Below are 8,335 nucleotides of genomic sequence, written 5' to 3'. Positions count from 1 at the left end.
CTCGGATCTTAAGTAGAAGGTATACCCAATGGTTTCCTTAGGGTATCCTATGAAGACGCATTTTTCCGACTTGGGTTCGAGCTTTTCAGGTTGAAGTTTCTTGACATAAGCATCGCATCCCCAAACTTTTAGAAACGACAGCTTAGGTTTCTTCCCAAACCATAATTCATACGATGTCGTCTCAACGGATTTAGACGGTGCCCTATTTAAAGTTAATGTAGCTGTCTCTAGAGCGTATCCCCAAAATGATAGTGGTAAATCGGTAAGAGACATCATAGACCGCACCATATCTAATAGAGTGCGATTACAACGTTCGAACACACCGTTACGCTGAGGTGTTCCAGGCGGCGTTAGTTGTGAAACGATTCCACATTTCCTTAAGTGTGTACCAAATTCGTGACTTAAGTATTCTCCTCCACGATCTGATCGTAGGAATTTTATCTTTCGGTCACGTTGATTCTCTACCTCATTCTGAAATTCCTTGAACTTTTCAAAGGTCTCATACTTGTGTTTCATTAAGTAGACATACCCATATCTACTCAAGTCATCAGTGAGAGTGAGAACATAACGATATCCTCCGCGAGCCTCAACGCTCATTGGACCGCACACATCGGTATGTATGATTTCCAACAAGTTGGTTGCTCGCTCCATTGTTCCGGAGAACGGAGTCTTGGTCATCTTGCCCATGAGGCATGGTTCGCATGTGTCAAACGATTCATAATCAAGAGACTCCAAAAGTCCATCAGCATGGAGTTTCTTCATGCGCTTGACACCAATGTGACCAAGGTGGCAGTGCCACAAGTATGTGGGACTATCGTTATCAACTTTACATCTTTTGGTATTCACACTATGAATATGTGTAGCATTACGCTCGAGATTCATTATGAATAAACCATTGACCATAGGGGCATGACCATAAAACATATCTCTCATATAAATAGAACAACCATTATTCTCGGATTTAAATGAGTAGCCATCTCGTATCAAACGAGATCCAGATACAATGTTCATGCTCAAACTTGGCACAAAATAACAATTATTAAGGTTTATAACAAATCCCGTAGGTAAATGTAGAGGTAGCGTGCCGACTGCGATCACATCGACCTTGGAACCATTCCCGACGCGCATCGTCACCTCGTCCTTCGCCAGTCTCCGCTTATTCCGCAGCTCCTGCTGTGAGTTACAAATATGAGCAACGGCACCGATATCAAATACCCAGGAGTTACTACGAGTACTGGTAAGGTACACATCAATTACATGTATATCAAATATACCTTTAGTGTTTCCGGCCTTCTTATCCGCTAAGTATTTGGGGCAGTTCCGCTTCCAGTGACCCTTCCCCTTGCAATAAAAGCACTCAGTCTCAGGCTTGGGTCCATTATTTGACTTCTTCCCGGCAACTGGCTTACCGGGCGCGGCAACCTCCTTGTCGTCCTTCTTGAAGTTCTTCTTACCCTTGCCCTTCTTGAACTTAGTGGTCTTATTGACCATCAACACTTGATGTTCTTTCTTGATTTCAACCTCTGCTGACTTCAGCATAGAAAATACTTCAGGAATGGTCTTTTCCATCCCCTGCATATTGTAGTTCATCACAAAGCTCTTGTAGCTTGGTGGGACCGACTGAAGGATTCTGTCAATGACTGCCTCATCAAGGAGGTTAATATTCAGCTGGGTCATACGGTTGTGCAACCCGGACATCTTGAGTATGTGCTCACTGACAGAACTATTTTCCTCCATCTTACAACTATAGAACTTGTCGGAGATGTCATATCTCTCGACCCGGGCGTGAGCTTGGAAAACTAGTTTCAGCTCCTCGAACATCTCATATGCTCCATGATGCTCAAAACGCTTTTGGAGCCCCGGTTCTAAGCTATAAAGCATCCCGCACTGAACGAGGGAGTAATCATTAGCACGAGACTGCCAAGCATTCATAATGTCTTGGTTCTCTGGGACGGGAGCGTCACCTAGCGGTCCTTCTAGGACATATTGTTTCCTGGCAGCTATGAGGATGATCCTCAGGTTCCGGACCCAGTCCGTATAGTTGCTGCAATCATCTTTCAGCTTGGTTTTCTCTAGGAACGCGTTGAAGTTCAAGTTGACATGAGCGTTGGCCATTTGATCTACAAGACATATTTGCAAAGGTTTTAGACTAAGTTCATGATAATTAAGTTCATCTAATCAAATTATTGAACTCCCACTCAGATTAGACATCCCTCTGGTCATCTAAGTGTTACACGATCCGAGTCGACTAGGCCGTGTCCGATCATCACGTGAGACGGACTAGTCATCGTCGGTGAACATTCTCATGTTGATCGTATCTTCCATACGACTCGTGTTCGACCTTTCGGTATCCGTGTTCCGAGGCCATGACTGTACATGCTAGCCTCGTCAAGTTAACCCTAAGTGTTTTGCATGTGTAAAACTGTCTTACACCCGTTGTATGTGAACGTAAGGATCTATCACACCCGATCATCACGTGGTGCTTCGAAACGACGAACTTTAGCAACGGTGCACAGTTAGGGGAGAACACTTCTTGAAATTGTTGTAAGGGATCATCTTATTTACTACCGTCGTTCTAAGTAAACAAGATGCATAAAACATAATAAACATCACATGCAATTATATAAAGTAGTGACATGATATGGCCAATATCATATAGCTCCTTTGATCTTCATCTTCGGGGCTCCATGATCATCTTGTCACCGGCATGACACCATGATCTCCATCATCATGATCTCCATCATCGTGTCTTCATGAAGTTGTCACGCCAACGACTACTTCTACTTCTATGACTAACGTGTTTAGCAATAAAGTAAAGTAGTTTACATGGCGTTCTTCAATGACACGCAGTTCATACAAAAATAAAGAGAACTCCTATGGCTCCTGCCGGTTGTCATACTCATCGACATGCAAGTCGTGATTCCTATTACAAGAACATGATCTCATACATCACAATATATCATTCATCATTCATCACAACTTCTGGCCATATGACATCACATGACAATTGCTGCAAAAACCAAGTTAGACGTGCTCTAATTGTTGTTGCATCTTTTTACGTGGCTGCAATTGGATTCTAGCAAGAACGTTTTCTTACCTACAAATAACCACAACGTGATCTTGTCAACTTCTATTTACCCTTCATAAGGACCCTTTTCATCGAATCCACTTCAACTAAAGTGGGAGAGACAGACACCCGCCAGCCACCTTATGCAACTAGTGCATGTTAGTCGGTGGAACCGGTCTCACGTAAGCGTACGTGTAAGGTTGGTCCGGGCCGCTTCATCCCACAATACCGCTGAAGCAAGATAAGACTAGTAGCGGCAAGCAAGTTGACAAGATCTACGCCCACAACAAAACTGTGTTCTACTCGTGCAAAGAGAACTACGCATAGACCTAGCTCTGATACCACTATTGGGGAACGTTGCAGAAAATTAAAATTTTTCCTACGGTCTCACGAAGATCCATCTATGAGTTCAACTAAGCAACGAGTCAAGGGAGTGAGTTTGCATCTACATACCACTTGTAGATCGAGTGCGGAAGCGTTCAAGGGGATGGTGATGATGGAGTCGTACTCGTCGTGATTCGGATCACCGATGACCAAGTGCTGAACGGACAGCACCTCCGCATTCACCACACGTACGAGACGGACGACGTCTCCTCCGTCTTGATCCAGCAAGGAGGAAGGAGAGGTTGAGGAAGGTAGCTCCAACGGCAGCACGACGGCGTGGTGTAGTTGGTGCAGAAGTACTCCGACAGGGCTTCGCCAAGCACGTACGGAGGAGGACAGGTGTTGGGAGGGGAGGGGTTGCGCCTTGAGTTGTGTTCAGCAGCCCTCCCCTCACCCCTCTATATATAGGAGGAGAGGGGCAAGGGGGCCGGCCCCCTAGGGGAAACCCTAGAGGGGGGCGGGGGCCAAAGGGAGAGGGAAAAGGGGTGGCTTGCCCCCCAAGCTAGGGGGGCGCCCCCTTTAGGGTTTCCCCTCCCCTTGCCCTAGCCGCATGGGCCTAGGTGGGGAGGCACGCCCAGCCCACTAGGGGCTGTCTCCCTCTCCCACACAGCCCATGTGGCCCCCCCGGGAGGGGTGGCCCCACCCGGTGGACCCCCGAAACCCTTCCGGTGGCCCCGGTACAATACCGGTATGCCACCGAAACTTTCCGGTGTCCGTTTAACCACTTTCCTTATATAAATATTTACCTCCGGACCATTCCGGAACTCCTCGTGACGTCCGGGATCTCATCCGGGACTCCGAACAACATTCGGTAATCACATACTTGTCTTCCTGATAACCCTAGCGTCACCGAACCTTAAGTGTGTAGACCCTACGGGTTCGGGAGACATGCAGACATGACCGAGACGACCTCAGGTCAATAACCAATAGCGGGATCTGGATACCCATGTTGGCTCCCACATGCTCCTCGATGTTGTCATCGGATGAACCACGATGTCGAGGATTCGATCAAACCCCGTATGCAATTCCCTTTGTCAATCGGTATGTTACATGCCCGAGACTCGATCGTCGGTATCCCAATACCTCGTTCAGTCTCGTTACCGGCAAGTCACTTTACTCGTACCGCAATGCATAATCCCGTGATCAAACACTTGGTCACTTTGAGCTCATTGTGATGATGCATTACCGAGTGGGCCCAGAGATACCTCTCCGTCATACGGAGTGACAAATCCCAGTCTCGATCCGTGTCAACCCAACAGACACTTTCGGAGATACCTGTAATGCACCTTTATAGTCACCTAGTTACGTTGTGATGTTTGGTACACCCGAAGCACTCCTGCGGTATCCGGGAGTTACACGATCTCATGGTCTAAGGAAGAGATACTTGACATTGGAAAAGCTCTAGCAAACGAACTAACCGACCTTTGTGCTATGCTTAGGATTGGGTCTTGTCCATCACATCATTCTCCTAATGATGTCCATCACATCATTCTCCTAATGATGTGATCCCGTTATCAACGACATCCAATGTCCATAGCCAGGAAACCATGACTATCTATTGATCACAACGAGCTAGTCAACTAGAGGCTCACTAGGGACATATTGTGGTCTATGTATTCACATGTGTATTACGATTTCTGGATAATACAGTTATAGCATGAATAAAAGACTATTATCATGAACAAAGAAATATAATAATAACACTTTTATTATTGCCTCTAGGGCGTATTTCCAACAAACCCAACAAACACCTTCAGAGATACATGTAGAGCATATTTATAATCACCCAGTTATGTTGTGACGTTTGATAGCACACAAGGTATTCCTCCGGTATCCAGGAGTTGCATAATCTCATAGTCAAAGGAATATGTATATGACATGAAGAAAGCAATAGCAATAAAACTGAACGATCAATGTGATAGGATGAGTCTTTTCCATCACATCATTCTCCTAATGATGTGATCCTGTTCATCAAATGACAACACATGTCTATGGTTAGGAAACTTAACCATCTTTGATTAACGAGCTAGTCTCGCAGAGGCTTACTAGGGACATGATATGTTGTCTATGTATCCACACATGTATCAAGTTTCCGGTTAATATAATTCTAGCATGAATAATAAACATTTATTATGATATAAGAAAATATAAAATAACAACTTTATTATTGCCTCTAGGACATATTTCCTTCATCTTGTGCATCACAACATTCTCCTAATGATGTGATCCCGTTATCAAATGATAACTCATGTCCATTGTTAGGAAACCTTAACCATCTTTGATCAACGAGCTAGTCAAGTAGAGGCTCACTAGGGGCATGGTGTTTGTTTATGTATTCACACATGTATTTATGTTTCTGATCAATACAATTCTAGCATGAATAATAAAAATTTATCATGAATAACAAAATATAAGATAACAACTTTATTATTGCCTCTAGGGCATATTTCCTTCAGCACACACAAAAGCAAATACTTGCACCCAGCGTGGGCAAGAGGGTTGCCAATTCCCTTAAACTCGTTAATTGCAATGATTAAATTTTGTACAGGTAGATAGATAAATTGCAAAACAAAATAAAAGTAAATAAATTGCAACAAGGTATTTTTGGTTTTTATAATATGATAAAAGTAGACCTGCGGCCATAGTTTTCACTAGAGCCTTCTCTTTCGAACACATAGCATACAGTGGGTAAACAAATTACTGTTGGGCAATTGATAGAAAAGCGCATAGTTATGACGTTATTCATAGCAATAATAACATATATGAGCATCACGCTCGTGACAAGTAGACCAACTCCTGTCTGCATCTACTACTATTACTCCACCAATTGAAAGCTATCCAGCATGCGTCTATGGTATTAAGTTCATGACAATAGAGTAACGTTTTAAGCAAGATGACATGATGTAAACAAAGTAAACCCAATCAATATGAATAAACTGTGTCGTTTTATCCTTACTAGCAAAAATACAATACGTGCATCGCTACCCTTTTTGTCACCGGGTGAGGACACTGCAAGATTGAACCTACTACAGAGCACCTCTCCCCTGAAGATAAATTAATCTAGTTGGCCAAACCAAACAGATAGATGAGAGAGAAATGCAAATCTGCCATAATCATGCATAATAAAGTTCAGAAAAGACTCGATTATTTTCATTGAATATCTTATCATAAACCCACAATTCTTTAGATCCCAACAAACACACCGCAAAAGAAGATTACATCAAATATAACCCCAAGAAGATTGAAGAGAACATTGTATTGAATATCAAAGAGAGAGAGAAGAAACCATCTAGTTACTAGCTATAGACCCGTAGATCCATGGTAAACTACTCATGCATCATCGGAAGACAGTAAGGATGATGTAGAAGCCCTCCGTGATCGATTCCCCCTCCGACAGAGTACCGGAAAAGGCCTCTAGATGGGACCGCGGAAGAATAGAAGTTTGCGGCAACGGAAAAATAGTTTCGGGTGGCTCTCTAGGGGTTTCCCAATATATGAGAATTTATAGAACTGGAATTAGGTCAAATGGAGCCACGTGGGGCCCACAAGGTAACAGGGCGCCCTCCTGGGCGCGCCCTATTGCCTTGTCGTTCACGTTCCTGGATGGTGCTTTTCTCGTGACAGTGTCATAATTGATAAATAAATATATCTACATTGCTTCACATGCTGGATGATTTTGGTGGCCTTATGTGTGACGTAGACTTGACTAAGGAGGGTTTAAAAAGGGGCTTTGGTTGTGAAACTCTGTTTGTGCACAACCTGTATCCTCTATTGAGAAGGAACTGGATGGAGCAAGGTCTACATGCGTTAAATTCCTTAAGGATCTCCCGCACTCGCTTAATTTACCCAATGGGGTAAACAAAAATTGGGTCCAGAACTACTGCATACTTAATGCAAAACTTCTGTATGTACTACCCTAGTGCGGGAGTGTGAATTGATGATCCCACTACATTGGTAAAAACATCTTGTTTTGGTTGGAGATGACTGTCAACTGAGTGCAATGGTAATATTGTCTGAATTGCCTCACCCTCTTTATAAACCCTCTTTATACTGTGTGATTTCACTTCTTAGTCATTGTTGCATTTACCAAATGATCTGTTTTTGATAATTTCAATTCTTAATTTTCATTGTTTATCCCTATGTATGTAAAAAGCTGGATTTGCGACAAGTTTATTTGGGAGAATAATTATGCTCAAATTTAATAGACATCTGCTAAACATACAATATCATATGAATCCTCCTATCAGCTTATCTCCAAATGTTCAATTCTATGAGAGGAATTAGCACGGCGGCCAAGTTCAAGGTGTACTTCCATGCCGGTGGTTGAGCTCGATGGCAATCCGACACAGACGGCGTCCACCAACAGCTCCTCCTCCAAGGACAAAGTGGGCCACGTGCAACAGACATGTGTATATATTTGCTTTTTCATGTCATTTATTTACTTATAATTCATGTTTGGTCTTAATTCTTGCTTTTTGTTTGTAGTAGTTGTTCATGGGGTGAAATTTCTTCACGACGTTGGTTCGTTTGCATAGCCAAATTCTAATGATTATATTTTATTACTCTCTATCGTTGGATAGAAAAATATTATTTTATTGTCTTTGTCCTCATTTTGCTCTCTTGAACCACAAAGTTTCTTGGCATCATGTACCTCTATCGTGAAGCCTTTCCTTCTTTTACTCTTTATACATAAGCTATTGCACTAAGGTACATGCGCATAGAAACCAGAGGTCATGATCAGGAATATTGCTGACGAGCCGTGTATATGGAGACCCCCGTGAAGAATTGGTGTTGTAGGTGCCATGGGCAGGGGCATAATTCTGCGAAATGCAATATGGAGTCGTCTGTTGACCACCTGAACCAGGCAGCGTATAGTTACTTTTC

The sequence above is a fragment of the Triticum aestivum genome, chromosome 4A (genome assembly GCF_018294505.1).
Source record: "Triticum aestivum cultivar Chinese Spring chromosome 4A, IWGSC CS RefSeq v2.1, whole genome shotgun sequence".
Taxonomy (NCBI): Eukaryota; Viridiplantae; Streptophyta; class Magnoliopsida; order Poales; family Poaceae; genus Triticum; species Triticum aestivum.
This window is presented reverse-complemented; position numbering follows the sequence as displayed.